At 46.3% G+C, this 18,732-nt stretch overlaps 1 long non-coding RNA gene across 1 annotated transcript; it reads left to right on the top strand.

Moving 5' to 3' along the window:
• The first annotated feature begins 974 nt into the window (after positions 1-974).
• Positions 975-1,736, top strand: LOC306806699. The gene is made up of 3 exons (XR_013775531.1): positions 975-1,164; positions 1,321-1,428; positions 1,530-1,736. It is a non-coding gene; the product is annotated as an uncharacterized lncRNA (long non-coding RNA).
• The last annotated feature ends 16,996 nt before the right edge of the window (positions 1,737-18,732 follow it).

Genomic DNA, 18,732 nt, shown 5'->3' with positions numbered 1-18,732 from the left:
GGTCAAACTGAGTGATTTTGAGTCCCACAAAAAGCATTGTAGGCACCCTGTCATGGGGGTGTAGCTAATAAAGTGTCACACCTTGTCACAGTGGTGACATTGTGTAAAGCCCTTCAAACACCCCTCTCCTCACCCCTGAATCTCCCTGACCTACCCATTGTCACTCTCCTCATTTTTCTGAGTCATCCTTCTGAGGCTCATATGCACCCAGCCAGACTTATAGCACTGTGAGAATGAGCAGAAATCTAATTCTCTTTCTGAGAGAGAGAGAATGAGAGAATGTTGCTGCCTGGCAATATTATCCACACACAGAACTTCATGTGGAGCGAGCTGCAGGATGGGTTTAGCACAGGGAACTCTTCTCCCTTCAATGTGGCCATAAAACCTCACACACCTTGAACATTCCCCATCGCCACCTGCACTGAGCTCCACCATGTGTGCCCAGAATATTCCACGGTCACTGATGTGCTTGGAGCCTTTCTGTGTGTCCATGGCACCCTGTGGTACCTCCAGGACATTGTTTTTTTTGAGGCATCCCAGGATGCTGGAGCTGCTCCTGTCCAGCCTGCAGCCTCCTCCCCAGGCAGGAGTGGTCAGATGGGCATCGTGCAGGGACACTCGAGCGAGGAGAACTGAACATGTTGTGCTGAACACGTTTTGTTTTACATTAGGCTTATAATTTTAGGGCTAACATTTGGTTTGGAAGCTCGAAGCCGTGCCCGAGCCCGCAGCTGCCAGCTCTGGAGCAGGCAGTGGTGTAATAGCCATTTAATTCCCCTACACTGTAATCTGATGGTGGAATGTGCTCCCAGGCTGCTTTTAGGTCTGACTGGGGAACGAAATCAATCACAGAACACCCGTTACAACGAAAGCGCTGTTGGTGTCAATTACCTAAACTCTGCGAACGTAACTCTTCTAATTTCCTGTTAAATCAGTAATGTTACCAATCTCAGTCTATTATTTTAATTAGGACTGTGACTGCAGTTGCTAGGAGCCGAGCGAGCGCAGACAAATGCGAATGTGTAATTAGTCCCACAAACGAGTGGCAAGTTGAATGTGTCAACATCCTGGATAGTTACAACATGGGGTGCAGCAGGAGGCCAGCGATTTGGGCCAGATCCTGATCTCACTGGCCCCAGCGCCAGCCCAGCAGACTCCACAGAGGTCAGCAACACCCAGACATGAGCTGGCCTCAGGGAATCCACATCTGGGCCCTGGTCATTGCAGCTTCTTAGAGCTTTACTCTGGGTTATTTTTAAAATGTCTGATGTCCCACCTTTTTGATTTAATTTTTTTTTCCTTGCTGTAACGCCTCCTCAGAGCCAATTATCCTGCAGTGAGCACTGCAGTCAGGTTAGCTGAACGTGGGTGTTCCCAGCGCCAGCCGGCGTCAGATTCCAGCCCTCCCAGGGGACCGGAGCTCCTGGGGTGGGTATGGAAGTGCTTGGCTCCCTCCTCTCCCTTCCTAGCTGTGAAAGAAACCTCTCAGCTTCTGTCACATCTGACTGCCTCATGCATCCCCAAAACAGCCGTGCTGTGACAAGGGAGACAGGCATTCCGACAGCAGAGCAGCGCTAGCTACCAGCCTCACCAGAAAACACGAGCTGAGGACAGAACCCCTGGCTAAATATAGAGCTCAACTGGGAGAGAAAACAATGTGGCATTGCAGATCCATCAGAATTAGGAATGACAATCTGAAGGCGCTGCTCAGTGACGACCCCCGGCTGCTCCCAGCGAGCGCCCAGAGGTGCAGCCACCGCCGTACCCAGCACGGAATGGCACAGGAGGGACAGCACTGCTTTTATTAGCACTTGGCCATCAGTCAGCAGGACACACTCCACAAATAAATGAACGGGCTGGGTGCATGTCATCCCAGTTCACGTGTTACAGAAATAACACTGGACTGGAACCAGAGTTAACACAGCTGAGATTTGGGATGTGGCTGATTTGGAGAGAGGGCAGATGGCAGGGCCTTGTTGGGCTAGACCTGCTCTTGGAGGCAGACCTGATTTACAGCTCCATCCATCTTCTACACTCTAATTTCCCTGCTTTAGTAGGTCACTCTCCTTCTTCATGTGGTACTTCTTTTGGAACAAATAGACTAGGAAAAAGTCAAGGGTTTGGTGTACATTGGATGGACAGAGTTGGTCACCTTTCCAAGACAAAACCAGCACAGGAATAGTTTGAACAAAGTGAGAGAACCCTGAGAGTGTTGTGTGAAGGGGACCTGAGGACCAGGCAGTGATGCTGTGCCAACATGAGCACTGCAATGCCTTTGGTCCTGGTACTGGTCTGGCTGTGGCTTCATGCTCTCACTCATGGCTTGTGTTGGATTGGATTTTTTCCTCCTGTCTCATTATATTCAGAGGTCAGGCCATGTTACTTGATGCATTAAGCTTTGAGCCCAGTTCCCCAGTGATGGAGCCTCTGCCACCACCTTGCCAGAGCTGCTGTGATCCTGCAGAAGGTCCCTGACCTGCCCGTGTTTTCTTCCCATTTACTTTCCTTTACTCCTCCAAGAAACAGCTTTAACCAAAGCCACATTGCATGTGTGTTTTATAACAACAATCCACTGTTACTGTCACTGGTGGGTTTTCTGGCCCTGTCCCAACATGTGTCCTTGCAGCAGAAAAAGCCAGTATCCCTGCCAGGATGGAGCCAAGGCTCACCAGTGCTGATGGCTGGGTGCCTGCTCCATCCCCGAGAGAGCCCTGGGCAGGGTGGCTGTCATCTCTGAGTTGTTGCAGGTCAATACATTCATCCAAAGAGCCCAGGGGCTGGCAGAGCTCCCCTCTGACTCCACACCCCTTGAGATGCCTGTTTTGTGCAGGAAACAGAAAGAATTGCCATCCTCACACCCTTGAAGGCACAGGAGCCACTGCTGGAGGGATGCTGCAGCACCCCTCGTGCTCTGTTGATCCTTACTCCAGCTTTCTGCAGGAGGGGAGGTGTAAAGCACCTGTACATGCCAGCTCCGTGCTGGTCAGGCAGGTTCCTCATCCCACTCACACTCTCTGAGGTGAATAAAGTCTGATAAATATTGATAAAGTCTGTTTGATGTCACAAATGTGCACAGATACCCTTAGCCATAGGATTGTGCAACTGGCTGGTAATGTGCATGTTAATAAGGCTATTAAGGTTTACAAATATTCTGCACTTCCTTACAGTTTATAATTTAATTAATTGCCAGTTAATTGTCTTATTTTCCCCCTGTGATTGATGTCAGTGAGTGGGATTATGCAGAATCAGATGACAGAGGAAGGAGGAGTGAATGCAGCATCCTATGAAGGTATGAGAGGAGATGTTTTTATGGACAAATCCTTTCTGACATGGATGAATACCTCAATGAGATATCACAGAGTATCAGCTCAATACATATTGTAATGGGATCATTAGTGGAGGTACCAGCTGTGTGAGGTTTGTATTCACAAGCCACGAATAAGTAACAGGGAAATATTGGCTCCTTGGAAATGTTTGCTGAGCATAAATCTTTCCTGGTTTTACTGAGCTGGTGCTCAGTTTACATAAACTGGGAAATAATTCTCTAAGGCTTGTGGGACTGCTCCAGCTACCCCTGAAGTCAGTCACAGCAGGGCAGCTTTGGTGAAGGAAGGGAATGCAGCCCTAGTGGGCAATATTTTTCCAGGGGGAAAAATTAAATAGGAAGGTTTGAGGAGGGTCTCCCACCAGGGTGTGCAAACCAGGCTGTGTCTCCATCCCTAAAACAAGAGGCATCTTTAGTTCTAAGTGGGAAGGGCTGAGCAGACACTGCATCTTCTCTCCCAGGATTTTGAGTCTCTCACCAGGCTTGCTCACACCCTGCCCACCCCCGAATGCCTGTTTGATGGACAGGTCTGTGCATCACAGACGTGCTGGGAATATCCTTCCTTCAAGATCCCGTTGTGCCTGCAGACACGGGCAGTGTGCAGCCACAAGGGCCAAGTGGGTCACTGAGCTCAGGTTGATTCTTCACCTAGAGATGGTGCAGAAGGAATTTCAGGCTTTTGCCTTCCCTGAGTCTTTCTGGGTGACCAAAGGCAGCCAGCTCTGGGGAATGGAATTCCTTTAGCTCCCAGAGCCTGCAGCAGTGCCAAGCAAGAGGATCTGGGGTAAACAACAACTCGGGCAACTTTTGACCAGACTTTGATTGCATTTCAGCAGAATAAACCTGGAGTGAATCCAGTGGCTTTGGTGTGAGTGGGATCAGACTGTGAAACTGGGCTGCACATCAGAAAGCCTGAATGTTCCTGCTGGGGTGGGCGTGCAGTGTGGTTGAACCCCTGCTTGAATCGGCACAAACTAACGAGGTCATTGCTGAGGCTGTAATCAGAATGCAGAGCCAGCCAAACCACATCTGTCTCCTTTAATTCATTCCTTCCATTTCGGGGACTTAGCCTTTAGGAGCAGCTATCAGTGATTACATAAAAGAGATTAGCCAACAGTTCTGCATAAATCAAGGCCAGTGCAAGATGTGTCCTAAGTGCATTGCAAAACCTGTGGCTGGTGGAGGACAAGTTCCTCCTCTTGGGGAGTGGGGCTCTGCAGCACAGGGTCAAGGATAAAACCTTCCTGCTTCTCAGAACAGCCCTTCAGACAAAAACCTCCCCAAGCAGACATGTGCATGGTGGGGCATGCTCTGCCCCACAGTGGTCTGGTGTGGATTTTTTCACCCAAGAAGATTTTCTATCCATGATACACGATGTAAAAAATGAAAGAAAGGAGAGGGCTGGAGAACCTTATTGTAAACCAGATCTCCATGTGTGAATGGAAATAAATCTTACTGCTGAAGGAAAAGCCAAACCAGAATGTGTTACATTTACTCTTTTAGCACAGTTGCTAAGAAAATATCTTGATTCGAACACTGTTGGATGACTCAACAAATCTTTTTTTTTTCTGTTGTATTTTTGAGGCAATTTTATGTTTTTTTCCCCTGTTTGTTTTTCTGTTAATATGCAGGGTGAGGTTGTCCCAAGGTCAAGGAGTTGGAATTTCCCTTCCAGTGCTGTCTTACTGTTCCTCTCCTTTTTCTCTTGCTTTTTTGGCTGCAGGTCACAGCAGATCTCTGGTGAGGTTGGTGGGGGAAGGCTCAGCCCTTCTCTCCTGCTCCATCTGACCTGGATAATGCCAGTCCCTTGACAGGAGAGCACCTGGCTGGGCATTGTCCTTCCACCTCATCATCAAGATGTCTGCATCACAGCTTCCTTTGTGAGCTTTTGGGGCAAAATTACCAAAAGCAGCCTTGTGTTTTTGATGTCTTCATTTTTGAGGAACTGAACATGAGATGCAGCAGCAGGGTTTCAACAGAGCTGAACACCAGTAGCTCCCGTTACTGGCTGAGCACTAATCATTGCTTGAAATCAGGCTTGGAGTGTCTTTAATAGTATTTATTGTTTAGAGGAGAATTGTACATCAAACCTGAGCAAGACCTGGGAGAAACTGAAGAAAAGGGGATTTACACTCCTCTGGTAGGAAACTGAAACAATGTGCAATTTAAGATCTGCCATTTAAATGTATATTGTCTCCTCATGATGAAACCACCTACCCAGAGGCATTTAGAATTATTTTTTAAAAAGCACAAAAATGCTTATTTCCTATTGAAATGTTCAGGAAACACATGTCCAGAAATAGAGCTGAAAATGAAGCTGGTTATCTTTCTTCATCCTTTGATCTCTCACATCTTTCAAAATCTGGCCTCCAAGTAATGTGCCCAAGGATGCATGAAGTCGAGGGCTGGATCTTTATCTCCTTCACTTGATCGTCTCTGCACAGCAATTCACAACACAGATACATTGCTCCTCAGGACTAGCCCTGGCTGAAGCAGCCAACAAGACTAATCCCAGAAATACAGGTTGTGGATGGGAATTCATAAATTCCCCTCACTGGCACCCTCCCTGTTTCCTCCCATCCAGGTTGCAGCTGCATTTGGCCCGTGATTCTCCCCAGATGTGTGGTGAATTTAAAGATCTCTCTCAGTCCTTGACCTACATGGAGGAGCATGGATTCAGTAATTTCTGAACCAACAGCCATGGAGAATCTGAGGCCTTTTCATGCTGGAAATACCACAGGGAGGAAGGAGAGTGCCTGCAGACAGCAACTGCCTCTGTAGTGAAGGGAAGTCTGAAGTTTCCCCTCTGCTTTTTCGTGCATAACAGCATCTGTACGCCTCATTTCCATCTTCACAGCTCCTGTAATTTACATAATGAACATTTGCAAAGCCTGAGATCTGGGTTCACTTTGTACCACATTTACTGTAGATGACCTTCAGCGTATCATCAGAAAAGTTTCCCAGGCAATTTTCCCAAAGGGTGTGAATGTGAAACCTAAGATTGTCAGGGAAGGAGGAAAGGGGAATGAAAGCAGATTTCTGAGATATCTGTCATTCAAACATATGTTTTCACTTCTACAGCAGAACAAAAATATTTGAATTTAAAAAGAAGGGACTTCTGTCTTTAAAGCAGGTGTTGGTATCAGATCCCTCTATAAAGTGACTAATTAGGTTTACCTTCCTAGATCTGCAGAAAGACTATTTCCTTGATAAAAATGCATTTGAAAAAATATTAAGTAGAAGGAAAAATCCCTCAGAGAGACAATTTTATTTGCATTCTTTCATAAGCAATGGCTGTAAAATAAGTTTATCCACTTTGGCCCCCTGATCAGATAGTGAATCTGAAAAAAAAAACAACAACCTGATGACAAATAACTGGCAATCTAGCAGAGATTCAGGACTGAGGAGGAATTCTGACCTCGAAGGATAGGAAAAGGACATCAGGGTGAGAACAAGCAGCTGAAGGCACTTATGGCTCCTCTGAAGGTGTCAGCTGCAGCTCTGATTGCACCTCCTGATAGTGCTCCAGCAATCACAAAGTGATCAAGCAGGAACTGACCCATTTTTGCTTCTGACACCCATCCTCGATGAACTGTCCTTTTCAGCCCCAAGTTCCTGCAGACTTCATCTGACAGACAGTCCTGGGAAGCTGCATCTCTAGGATGATATTGAACTTTATGTTATATTTGCATAGGACAACAGGGAAGATGTATTTATAGGTGTTGGCTTCTGGATAAGTCAGGGTGATCCCTCATCTGAGAGGTGCTTGTGAGTCCACCACTTTTTGTTTGCTGTTTGGGTTATTGCTCACTGCAGCAATGGAGGATGCTTAGAAGGAAGAAATTAATTTTGTAACTGACTCAGGACTCCTGCTTGTACAGAAAGGGAGCTGAAGGCTGAAATGCAGAGCCTTATTCTGGTGGTGAAGAAGGGTTCTCATATCAGCTGTCATAAGACTCTTCAGACAGAATGAATCACAAACCCACCATGATAGGCATGCTGGAAATGCTCATGGAGATAAACCTGACACCGTTCCTGTTGCTGTAGGCCAGGCATATATGAAATATTGCTTTACATAATAATCTTGGGAAGGCAAGCAATCATTTTAGATTCCTTTGTGCCTTGAGAACAGTGCCCTGTGTTCCCTCCTCTTAGGGTGGGTAGGTGTGTATTTGCACTGCCAGGTAATTACTGTGTGGTGGGTATTAGCCTGTATCTTCCTACCTCTGGTTTGTTGCCAGTGGTTTATCCATATATCTTTTGGGATTGATGTTACAGCTATAGGGCCAGTGTATGGGTGAGAACTGGAATCAGGGTGAATCTTCATCAGCTTGTTCCTTTTAGTGTGGTCTGGCTCTTGGATTCCAGTCATTACCTTGGCCTGCAGGCAGATAATTATATAATTAAGTGTTTGGAGGATGGGCTGCATGCTTTCCACCCTAGAACCAAAAAGGAAAGGGGGTGGTTTGGAGGGAGAAGAGAAATGCTGCAGTTTGCTGGGCCTTGGGAGGAACCTCTGGTCCTGTGGCAGGCACAGCAGACAGGGCTGGAAGAGGAGCATGTGTGTCAGAGGAGATGTCCAGCACAGCATTTCCTGAGCCAAATATGGGACCTGTGCAGCTCCCCTATGCATTCTCCTAAAATGACATGAATCTGCCATAGGTCAGAGTTGCTGGACCTTCCTTCTGGATTGGGAACGTTTTTGCTTTTAGCCTTAAAGAAAGACCATGTGTTTTTAAGCACATGCTGGGGTTGTGAACAAATGGTTAATGTAGCTGCCAGGCAGCCAGAGAAGCTGTTCCTTGGGCTTAGGAATGTTTCCTCCTTTCAGCCTGCCCTTTTTCTATCTTTCTTTCTTCTTCCTTTTTTTTTTTTTTTTTTATGGTACCATATAGTGTTTAATAATTCAATACATACATAATCCAAAATAAACACACTAATTAACCTTTGTTTTGAGAAATTTAATTAGTTAATGCTTAGTCTCTGTTCAGCTTCCAAACAGTTTGGAGTGGGAAAGGTGCCATGGGGAAAGCATGGCAAAATATGTTTAATGCTGAGCACCTTCAATTATTTAAACAGTAACGTGGGCTAGACCAATTAAGAAACAAAGTTTTTATACAGGCATATACATGCTGAAATATCTTGATGCAGTGTTCCCAAACTCCAGCCTTGCTGCAGAATATGTGGTGAAATGTATCTCTGCATAAAGCAAGTGTATGGAGGAGGGAATCTGGTGGATGAGGAGTGATTCAGCTGCTTGCCAGGAGCCCCAGAACTTCCCTGCTGGGCTCAGGGTGCAGCAGGGGTAAGGGAGGTGCTAAAGCTGTTGTGGTGGTGACTGCCCATCCTGGCTGGGGGAAGCTGCAGGACAAATCTTGCCCTGTGTCCCAAATAGATGGTGAATTTTCAGAAAGGTCAGATGCTGTGCTCCGACTCACTAGTACTAGTCATCCACGACCCAAGTGCCTTCCTTCAAAATATGTTACTGTAGGGTAATAATTTTAGCCAAATCCTCAAGCTTTAATATTCTTCCCCAGCTGAACCGTAAATAAAATTATTTCCTAAGAGCACTTATTTGAGCTTGATTATTAAATACATTGCCAAAATCTGGTCGTTTAATATACTGCCTGCTACTTGAGCTGAAGTATCTGAAAGACAAAGAACGAAGTAAACGAAAAGGAAATCAACATTTTGCTAAATTGCATGTTTTTAAAAATCCTATAATTGAAGCTGCTACTTCATTTCCATTTGTAAAACAGATTGAGTTCCCCTTCCATCTACTAATGGATCTGGTTTATCTCTGATACTAATTGCAGCATTTGCATGGTTTGCACAGACTGTGGTGACAGGACATTGGGTAGGGAAAGTCAAAACAGCTCCTGCTGAGCTCTGGGCTGTCACTGAGGAGTGATACTTGGCACTCAGCTCTGCTGAACTTCAAGCCCTTGTTCTCTCTCCTATGGCTCCAAAGTCTGGGTCAATCAACCAAAATAAACTTGTTAATTCGTTTTCAGGATTCTGTGCCTCAGGTCTCACTTGAGAAGCAGTGGGAAGGCTCAGGTGATAATAAAGCAACACCAGACAGTCGGGATGTTTAATTAAACTTGTCCGTGCTCCCTCTGACCTAGTGACTGGGCTGGAAATGTCACCAGGACAGAGATTGCTCATGAGGCTCCCAGTGGGCTTTCCTGCTGCACTAGGATGTGGGGACATGTGGAGGATTGCAGCTCTTTTCACATTCTTTCAGGTTATTGTTGGGAAGGGAATTATGCTCTGGAGATCTTGGGGAAAAGAAAACAAGTTTGGGTTTCTTTAGATGAATGAGCTTTTCTTGGGCCCTGCTCTAGCAAATCTGTTGGCACACACCTGAATTAAGCACTTCTGGGTGCTGGGTCTGGGGGAAACATGCCTGGCTCCTAGTTAGCAGCTGTTCAAGAGCTCAAGTAGACACCTTTTACTGCTGGGGTGAGAAGGCAAAGCAGCTTTCCAGAGGATTGCACCCAGGAACGTGAGCTGCAGACCTCTGTTCTCCTCTACCTATTGTCCTGGTACCCCTGTGCACAGATCTATGATAAAAGCTTCTGTGAGGTGTTTCAGCCTCTAATCTCAGTATCCACACCTGCAGAAGGAAGCTGAGGATTCACCCTTTGCTGTCCATCCTTTCATTTTGCATTTACACACAGAAATTTTTCTATTTTTTTTTTAAAGTCGCTCTTGAAAGTGATCCACTGGATTCCCAGCATGGCAGAGGGAGCCCTGGCTACACAGTGGCCTTTGTGGAGCAGGTCCATGGGCTCTGTGCCACCAGCACCACAGGGGAGCTTGTAATAACCACACCAGCACAGACCAGATGTCTTACAGAGGATTTGGTTTCAAGACACACGGCTGCAAATTCAGGAGAACGTGGAGGGGGAAGGGGTTCTGCTCTAATATACATAATTTGTTTAAAAAGTTTGCAGGTGTTAGAATTTTTATTGAAAGCAGGGAGCTGAGAAATCGTATCCAGTGAGTGAGGTAATGGTTTCTCTGCTCGGGGAGTGCACACAATCTGCATTAAATAAAGGGCAGCTGTGTTGCCAGCAGAATTTTATATATATGAAAACTAATCTGAGCCATACCAAGCCAGACCTCCGCTCCTGCAAATCCTGGGAGAGAGCAAGAAAATCCACTGATTGCTCACAGCTTTCCTCCCAAAGCTGGTGGGGACTTGTCCCCCCAGGTGTGGGAACCCCTGTTCTGACAGCTGGGGGATGAGCTGTGGGGACCAGGGGTGCTGCAGTGCTGGAGACATCCCTGAGCTCATCACAGGCTTTGGGGCACTGGGAACAGCTGCTTCCCCTGCCAGCTCCCACATGCTGTCATGTGTGGTCCCACCAGAGCCAGGTAGAGCTGGGTCCTCACCTCAGCTCCAGCTGCAGGTTCTGCTCTCCTAAGCCACAGAAGGAGAGCACACACCAACAGTGGTTCCCATGGAGCTATTCAAGGGTTGTAGTTTTCTGTTTCCTCTTTCTCTGGGCTCAGTTCTGCTATATGTTGAAGCCCCAGTAGAGAATTTTTTTCTTATTATTATTGTTTTTTTGGGTTTTTTTTTTTATAGACAGGTTGTAATGTCAGGATATGAGGTTGAAAGGGCAGGTCTGAGTCAACTCTCAGATGAATTCTGAGCATTTCCTTTCTACATGGATGAGTTCCAAGAATTTATCTCAGTTCAATAAGCCCCACTTATTTCTGATGCTCATTCAAACAGACTTTGAATCCCTTATGCCCACAGACCAGGGCTGGTCATTTGGGTTCTGCAAAGCTCCTTCCAGAGAGGTCAGGACACGTGAAGTCAGTGGGAGGATGTTTTGGGGGGACAGTTGAAGTCAGTTTCTTTATTTTTATATATATTATTTATATTACAGATTTTAAATATATGTCTATTTGTGTGTATAAATTATAATATAGTTTATTTATAAATTTGTGTGTATATATTTATATAATCTACTCCCTGTCAGGATACAGGCTGTAAGACTCAGGTATCATCCTTTCAGGTGCTGCCTGCATCCAGTGCTTGGGCAGAAGGCCCTGTCAGACCTGGGCCCTGCTCTGGGAGTGTGGGGACAGGCTTTGTGCTCAGCACAGCCCCTCCAGGAGTGTGGCACCTGCCATCACACAGCAGTTACGTAAACAGGGATAAAATTAGAGCAAATGACACTTCACAGGCACAACATCCTCCCCAGGGGCTCTCAGGGTTTCTGGCAGCTGGGGCTAAGGAAAGCACAGCAATGATGTGGGGCTCTCATGCTGGAGCCCCCACATCCTACCAGGCTGCCCCAACATCCTCCACATCCCTGAGCCTGGACTGAGTGAGTCCCATGGGGTCTTTTGGGCTGCCTGAAGTAAATTTTCTCTTATTTCCCTCCAGGCTGTCTTTTCCCCTGTTGCTGAATTTTGCTCAGCATAATGATTTCAAGGGCACCATTTTCAATTTTCTCTGCGGAGCCAAAATTAATACTGAGTTTATGCCACAGCGTAGCAGCACTTTAAGCATCCACCAACAGTGTGCATATTTCACAATAATGTAATGGCTCCTAAACCCAAATACTGCTTAAACCACCACAGTCCTCCACTGTAAATATCAGCAATTCCTGCCTGAACCACAGCACCAGCAATGACGACTCTGTAGGTGCTGCTGATGTGCCCATTAGCATCCCCCCATGACAACCATTTCATTAGCACCAGGGCCAGGTTTGGATGCTGCTGCAGGGCAGGAAGAGGTGCTGGCACACGCCAGGGAGAATGGAAAACTCACAGCTTGCATTTTTCTCTTTCCCTTTCAGCACCGCCTCTGTAGGGCAGCCCCTCTCCTCTCACTTCCACCCCTTCCTCTCATCACAGCTCTAGGCAAGGCTTAGATCCAGACAAGAAACCTTGGGTCTATTTTTCCTTGGTCCCCAAGCCTTGTGGGCAGATGGTTGAGATGAAGGTTTTTAGTTGAGTTACTCATTTGGTTTATGCCCTTCTGCTTATGCCTCACCCCTTACAAGGGAGGTGGCCATGGGGTTTTTTTAAGTAATACATATAGGTAGGAAGAACAGAGAGAAATTTGTCAAAGGATCCAAGCTATGGATTGACTGACCATGTTTGCTGCCTTGGGATGGTGATTTTGCCTCTGTTTAGAAAGGAGCAGGGGGATTACAAGAACCCATGTGTGCAAAAGTACACAAGCCATTAATTCTGGTGACTGCTGTGCGATAGAATCTAGCAAGAGCTAATGGAGCTTGAGAAACCTGTGGAAAATGTTAGTGAGAGCTGTCAGGATGTTTGTCTTAGAGCTGCTCTGGATGATCTCATCTCTCCAACGTTTCAGAGGGTGAGGGGTGTGCTGGGTCAGCTGGAGAGAGGGTGATGGGGTGGGGGCTCAGGGTCTGCCCAGGCAGAGACAGGGGCACTTACAGGGCTCCACGGCTGGAGATGAAATATAGGGATGGAAAGAGTAGGGCTGGAGGGCATTTGGAAAGCACTGTGTCTTGTCTTCCTGCTCCTCTGAAACAGCCTAAGTCAAATGTCACTTGGCATTGCATAACAGGGTGATGCAGGGCCAGGGAGCAGCTCAGAGGGGCAGCACTGGAGCCCAGGCTGAGGGCCCACAGCAGGCAGGAGGGATGTGCCTGGGATGGGGAGCTGATGTGCTGCTGCATGCAGGGCAAGAACCACTTCCCAGGGGAATTCCTGCTGCTCCCAACCCTTCTCCAGGCTGTGGCTCGCAGAGACCATGCCTAGAGGAGCAAGTGATGACAAACAGGTCAGAAATGGTGGCTTGGCAATGTCAGAGCCCGGAGTCAGCTCGCTGTTCTGATTTCTCAGAGATGTCTCTGTGTGTCCCAGGGCTGCCTTGGCTTTCCATTCATGCTGATGATGACGAAGGGCTGTGCTTAAGCAGCATGACCGTGCTGGCACGGGCGGTTTCGGGAGCAGGAAACCGCTCCCTTTATCCTCGCTTGATCTCTGCAGTGAAATACGTGCAGTGCCCTTGGCAGCACTGAGAGCCTCCTAAGGAAAGAGAGAAAGGTTAGCAAGCAGAAACAGATGTTTACCTTTAACTTCTGCCTTTGTGTGGACTGGAGAGACTGGGGGAGGGGTTTGCAGGGCAGGAGAAAATGCTCTCTGAAAGCCTGAGAAAGTCCTGTCAGATCCAATCTGCTTTTTCCTTGATTTTGCTGTGGTTTTTATTTGGCCCAGTGTCCTTTTATCTTTATTATTATTATTTAAACACACCATCCTCTTAAGGGAAAGATAATTGCTTTTTCTTTCTTCTGCCTGAGCTTCTCAACATGATTAAGATATAGAAACCAAATGCCTGGACATGAGGATGATCTAATAGGCACCAACCAGGCCGAGTCAGTGTGGCCCAGTTTAAAAACATGGCACTTTTCCAGAATCTATTTGTTTCTCTTAATATGGTGATTTGTTTTTCTATATTGCTCTCTATAATTATCACTGTGTTGTGTATTCACTGGCTCTAGGCTCAGTATAATATAAATCTGGAATTAGTCTATTGAAGTCAGTGTCAGATACATTTCCTTTAACATCTAAACTAGGTCTTAGGCCCATTTATTCTACTGTAGCTCCAGACTAACTACACTATAATAAATACACACCAGTGTTTTTCAAAAAGCCCTTGCCATGGTCATTGCCTACACCTTCTAGCCTTAGCTTAAACCTTGGGCTGGAGATTAGAAAAAAAAATTGTCAGAGAAGGTAATTTAGATTAAGTATTAGAACCACTTTTTTTCACTAAAAAACCGGTGAAATCTTGAAGTAAGTTGTCCAGAAAGGTGGTGGAGTCACTGTCCCTGGAAATGTTCAAGAGGCCTCTCTTGTGGCACTTGGGGGACATGGTTTAGGGGTGATTGTGGTGGGCTGGGTTGATGTTTGGACTCAATGATCTTGAAGGTCTCTTCCAGCCTTGATGAGTCTGTGATTCTGTGAAGATAACAGCTGTGGCAGCTTGCTGTGCCTTCAGAATGAGCTTCTTTAACCCCCCACTGCAATCTGGCTGTGTTTGCCCTTGATGGAGAAGGGATGGCTTGCAGCCAGTGCCTGCCCCTGCACTGCTGGTGATGAGGTTGGTATTCCAGGGAGGTCAGCCTCCCTCCAAAATGCAGGATAACCCTGAGCTCAGGCTGCTTGTAAATCTGCTGCTTGAACCTTTTGTCTTTCTCTGGGCTGCCAGGGCTGGAAACTCCTTTTACAGTCCATGAGATCCCGTGGCTTGTCTCCACACATGCCATGTGCCTGGTCAGAGCTGAACTGGGGCCAATATCTATCCTTCCCAAGCTTGTGTTCAGCAGTTCAGGAGGAAGGTGGGGAGGCCCTGGCACAGGCTGCCCCATCCCTGGAATTGTTCAGGGCCAGGTTGGACAGGGCTTGGAGCAACCTGGGCTAGTGGAAGGTGTCCCTGCCCGTGGCAGGGGGGTTGGAATGAGATGGGCTTAAGGTCCCTTAGTGTTCTTAGAGGTCTCTGCCAGCCTGAATGATTCTATAATTCTATATATGTGGAAATGATCATGGAAAATATAATCAGGGTTTCTGTGCTGCATACACACATGGAGCTGACCTGCCTTGAGTAGAGGGACCATGGCTGCTCCTTGCTCATTCCCTGGAAGCAGCCAAGTGCTTTTCTGCACACTTTGTCAGACATTTCTTTAAAATAAAATAATAATTAAAAAAAAAATATATATATATATAACTTTTCAATCTCTTCCAATTTTAAATTCTGATAATCTGGAGAGATCCTAATATATCTGAGGGATTAAGGGCTTTTTTTTTTCTTTCTCAGATGAAGGCTGTGCACATCAATGGGTGCCCAAAAACACATCTTGTGCTTCCCAGTGTTTTCCCCCAATTTTTTTTTCTTCAGTTGCTGAACAATGAATACACTTCACAGACTGTGCTGCTGCTTGATAACACAGCTGGAGAGAAGCTATTTTCTGATTTTCAGATACTGTGGTTTATCTTTAATGTTGGTTTTCACTGGCAGTTTGAGAAATTCTTAGAAAACTCTTCAACTTCCCCCTTAGTACTGAGATGGTAAGAGCAGATAAAACTTGTCGTTTAATAATAACCATCAAAAAATTTAGAGGTTTTTTTGAGATAAACTCAGGAGCTATTATTTGGTTTTTAGAGAGAACAGGTGGCTCATCTCTGTCCCAATGAGAAAGGGAAGTTATTAACTGGACCTAAACAAACAAACACACAAACAAACAAACAAACAATCAAAACAAATAAAACAAACAACCCCCCTTCTCCTAAAGAATATAGGTTTTTTTAATTTAAAAGTTGGAACTTGAAAATCTGAGGGCAAACCTTTCAATTCAAAGTCAACAATTCTGATTGGGAGATTTTCTTGCTGGGTAGTTTTGTGGGCCAAGACATGCCCTGTGTCACCATGTGATGACCTTTCAAATGGGACTGAAGGTGTTCCTGGTCATGGTGCCTCACTGGGGATGAGGCTGGGCTTGGGAGCTCTCCCCATGAGGAAAAAGGAAACATTTTCTCTTAGGAAAAAAATTTACTATTTTTACAGGACAGCAGACCTGTTTGTGAAGATTTCTGTTACAAACCCACCATTTTCCCAGAAAACATTGTTCCTGCTGGCTGTGTGCATCACTTGAGAGACCTTCTGGTCCTTTTCTCAGCATCCCCCCAAGCAATATTCCTGGCAATATCCACCCAGCTCTTGCTCCCTGTTAGAATTCAAACCACAGCCTTCCTTACCACTCCTTTTTTCAGATGACATTTAAACCTGCCAGCAGTTACAACTGGTGTCATGTAATCTTTGCAACCAGTGCAAAAATTGCACTCTTGCTTCTAAAAACAGAAAAAGGAAGGGGATGGCTGAGAATGGACATAAATACTCCAAAATGCCTGTGTGCTGCTGGCCTGACAGTGTTTCCACCACTCCTCCCCTTGGAAAGCAAAATAAATCAGGGCAGTGGTGAGTAATAACATGCAATAAGAAGAGATGAGACATGCATTTATCAGTGGTCAAATGACATGGATAGTGTCACCCCATCCCCCTGTCACATTTGATGGCACCTAAGTGTGTTTAGGGATAAGGAAAGGCTGTTGGGACATGCCTGCTGAGAAGCTGGAATACAATTCCCATATAGCAGCTGGAAGGGAATCCCAAAAGGGATTCTCAAAAGACTCCTAGAGGGATTCATATGATTGTTAAGGTTGGAAAAAAACCTCTAAAGTCCTGAAGTCAAGCCATCAACTCAGCACCACCTCTGTGTTCACCACTAAAGCAAGTCCTCAAGTGCCTTATCCATGTGTTTTTAACACTTCTAGGGATGGTGACCTCACAGCTTCCTTGTGCAGCTTGTTCCAATGCTTGACAACTCTTTCTGTGAGGAACTTTTTCCTAATACCTAATCTAAGCCTCCTGAACTCTGTCACCCATGGGCATTTCAGTGCTGAGCTGGTCAGAACACAGCCATGCCCTGATACTGCCTCAAGTCTTAAACACACATGTGAACCATCCTAATTGCTTTCATCTGGCCCAAAATGTGGCCACTGGTAAGCAAAGACCTGCTGTTTATGTAAAGTACAAAGAGGGCCAGACAGTCCTCTCGAGCTGTTTCCGTTTCCCCGTGATTAATATATTCAAGTCTATAGTCGTTTGTTTTTACAAACTTCACAAACAAAACCTTGATGTTTTGGTACCAAGCTCAAATATGGGAACAATTTAGTTCCCAGAGCCAGCATTTCTGATGCAAGAACTGAAAGGCATCCAGAAATGCTGTGTTTTCACTGAATAGTCTTCAGTCCCAAGATATAGCATTTTTAAAGCATTACAGAAGCAAAAACAATCCCAGTGCCTTGAAAGCTTTTTACACTGACTCTGCTTCATGGAAACACTGACTCAGGGCCAAATGGCTGATTATGTTGTGTGATGTAAGAAGGAGTTAGAAAGCTTAGCAGGGCATTAGAATAATGCAGTGTGTGTGTCTGTGTCTGTGTGCAGTGAAGGGGGGACATGGCATTTATTAGAAAGCTTTAAATCTTTTGCAGCTCCACGTTAGCCACTTGCAAAACAGCCTCAGACCCAGCTGAAAGCGATGGGGATGTGATGTGTGACAAGCTCTAAGCTGCTGAGCTGAGCTCCTGCTCCAGATCTTTTCAGTTCAAGTCTGCAAAACCTTCCTCTCTGGGGTGTGGGGGAGGCAAACACCACTGCTCTGCAGCCAAGGCAGAAAAGGGCTCTGTTATACTTCTGGAAGGGGGGAGCTAAATTGTAGCTTGGCTTCTGCTGTCACACTGAACTAAGGGTGGGTGGGGATGGTGCAGCTCTCCCCCAGTTCAGATGCTGGCAAAGGGAGGGATGGGATGTGAGGGGAGTCTCAGCCCTGCCTGCTCTGTGCTGGTGGGAGCCACTTCGTTGTGAAAGATTTTATAATTTACTTTATCTCATTGTCCAGAGAAGCCATTCATTACAAACATGAACTTTTGAGACAAGTAAAAATCAGAGATGACCCAACTGCCTGGAGGCATAAAACCAGCTGCTGAATTGTTCAGCTTGTTTAATGAAATGGAGCAGCACAAAGACACAGTTCAACTATAGATCTGTATATACAACACTGGCACTCAATTTATGGAGCTCACTGCAAATTGAAGATTGGGAAGCCTGGCTGGTGTCAGCTGTTAGGAAGAGATTTGGGATAAAAGTCCTATCAGAAAAGCTGCCCTTGCTGTAGTGCTGTGATGGCAGAACATGAAGGAGCTGGGGATGTGCCAGCTCAAAGCTGCTGTGGGAGGTCAAGGGGAGCTGCTGCTTAAACCTCAGGTCTGGCTACAGCAAAGTGCTGTTGTCATCTTGCCCTTGAGTCGTGATGCCCTGCAGAGCTGCAGGTAAGTCACTGTCCCTGCTGCACCTGCAGGACAGACTGAGCTAGGAGGCAGATGTGCTGCAGTTCACTCCTGTTTTCTAAGGATTTCCATTCTACACACACACAGAGCCATGCCACAGACATTCTTTCCTTCCCAGCCCCCCAGTTCCCAGCAGTTTGACTGTGAGTGTGCAGCTGTCTGCCCACACTGCCCTCTGCCCATATTGCTCCCTCTGCCCTCTGTGCCTTCACCCTGCTCCCTCTGCCCATGGCACAGCCCGTGGCCTCTCCTGCCCTCCAGGCAGCTGTGATGGCTCCACACTGAGTGCTCCCAGCCTGCTCCTGGTGTGGAGGGTGAGTAAGGCTGTCTCATCACGCTGCTCCCACCTCCAGTGAGTCATCAGCCAAGAGGAGATGCAGGCACCAAACTGTATTTGATGCCTGCAGCTGAAACACTGGGTTTGAATGACTCTGCAGGTCATTAGATCCCTAATTTCTTCTTTAATGGATTTTCTAATGTATCTGATGAAT

This window comes from Erithacus rubecula (assembly GCF_903797595.1).
Source record: "Erithacus rubecula genome assembly, chromosome: 11".
In the NCBI taxonomy this organism is placed as follows: Eukaryota; Metazoa; Chordata; class Aves; order Passeriformes; family Muscicapidae; genus Erithacus; species Erithacus rubecula.
The sequence above is the reverse complement of the archived record's forward strand: the minus strand, read 5'-3'. Positions and strand labels throughout refer to the sequence as shown.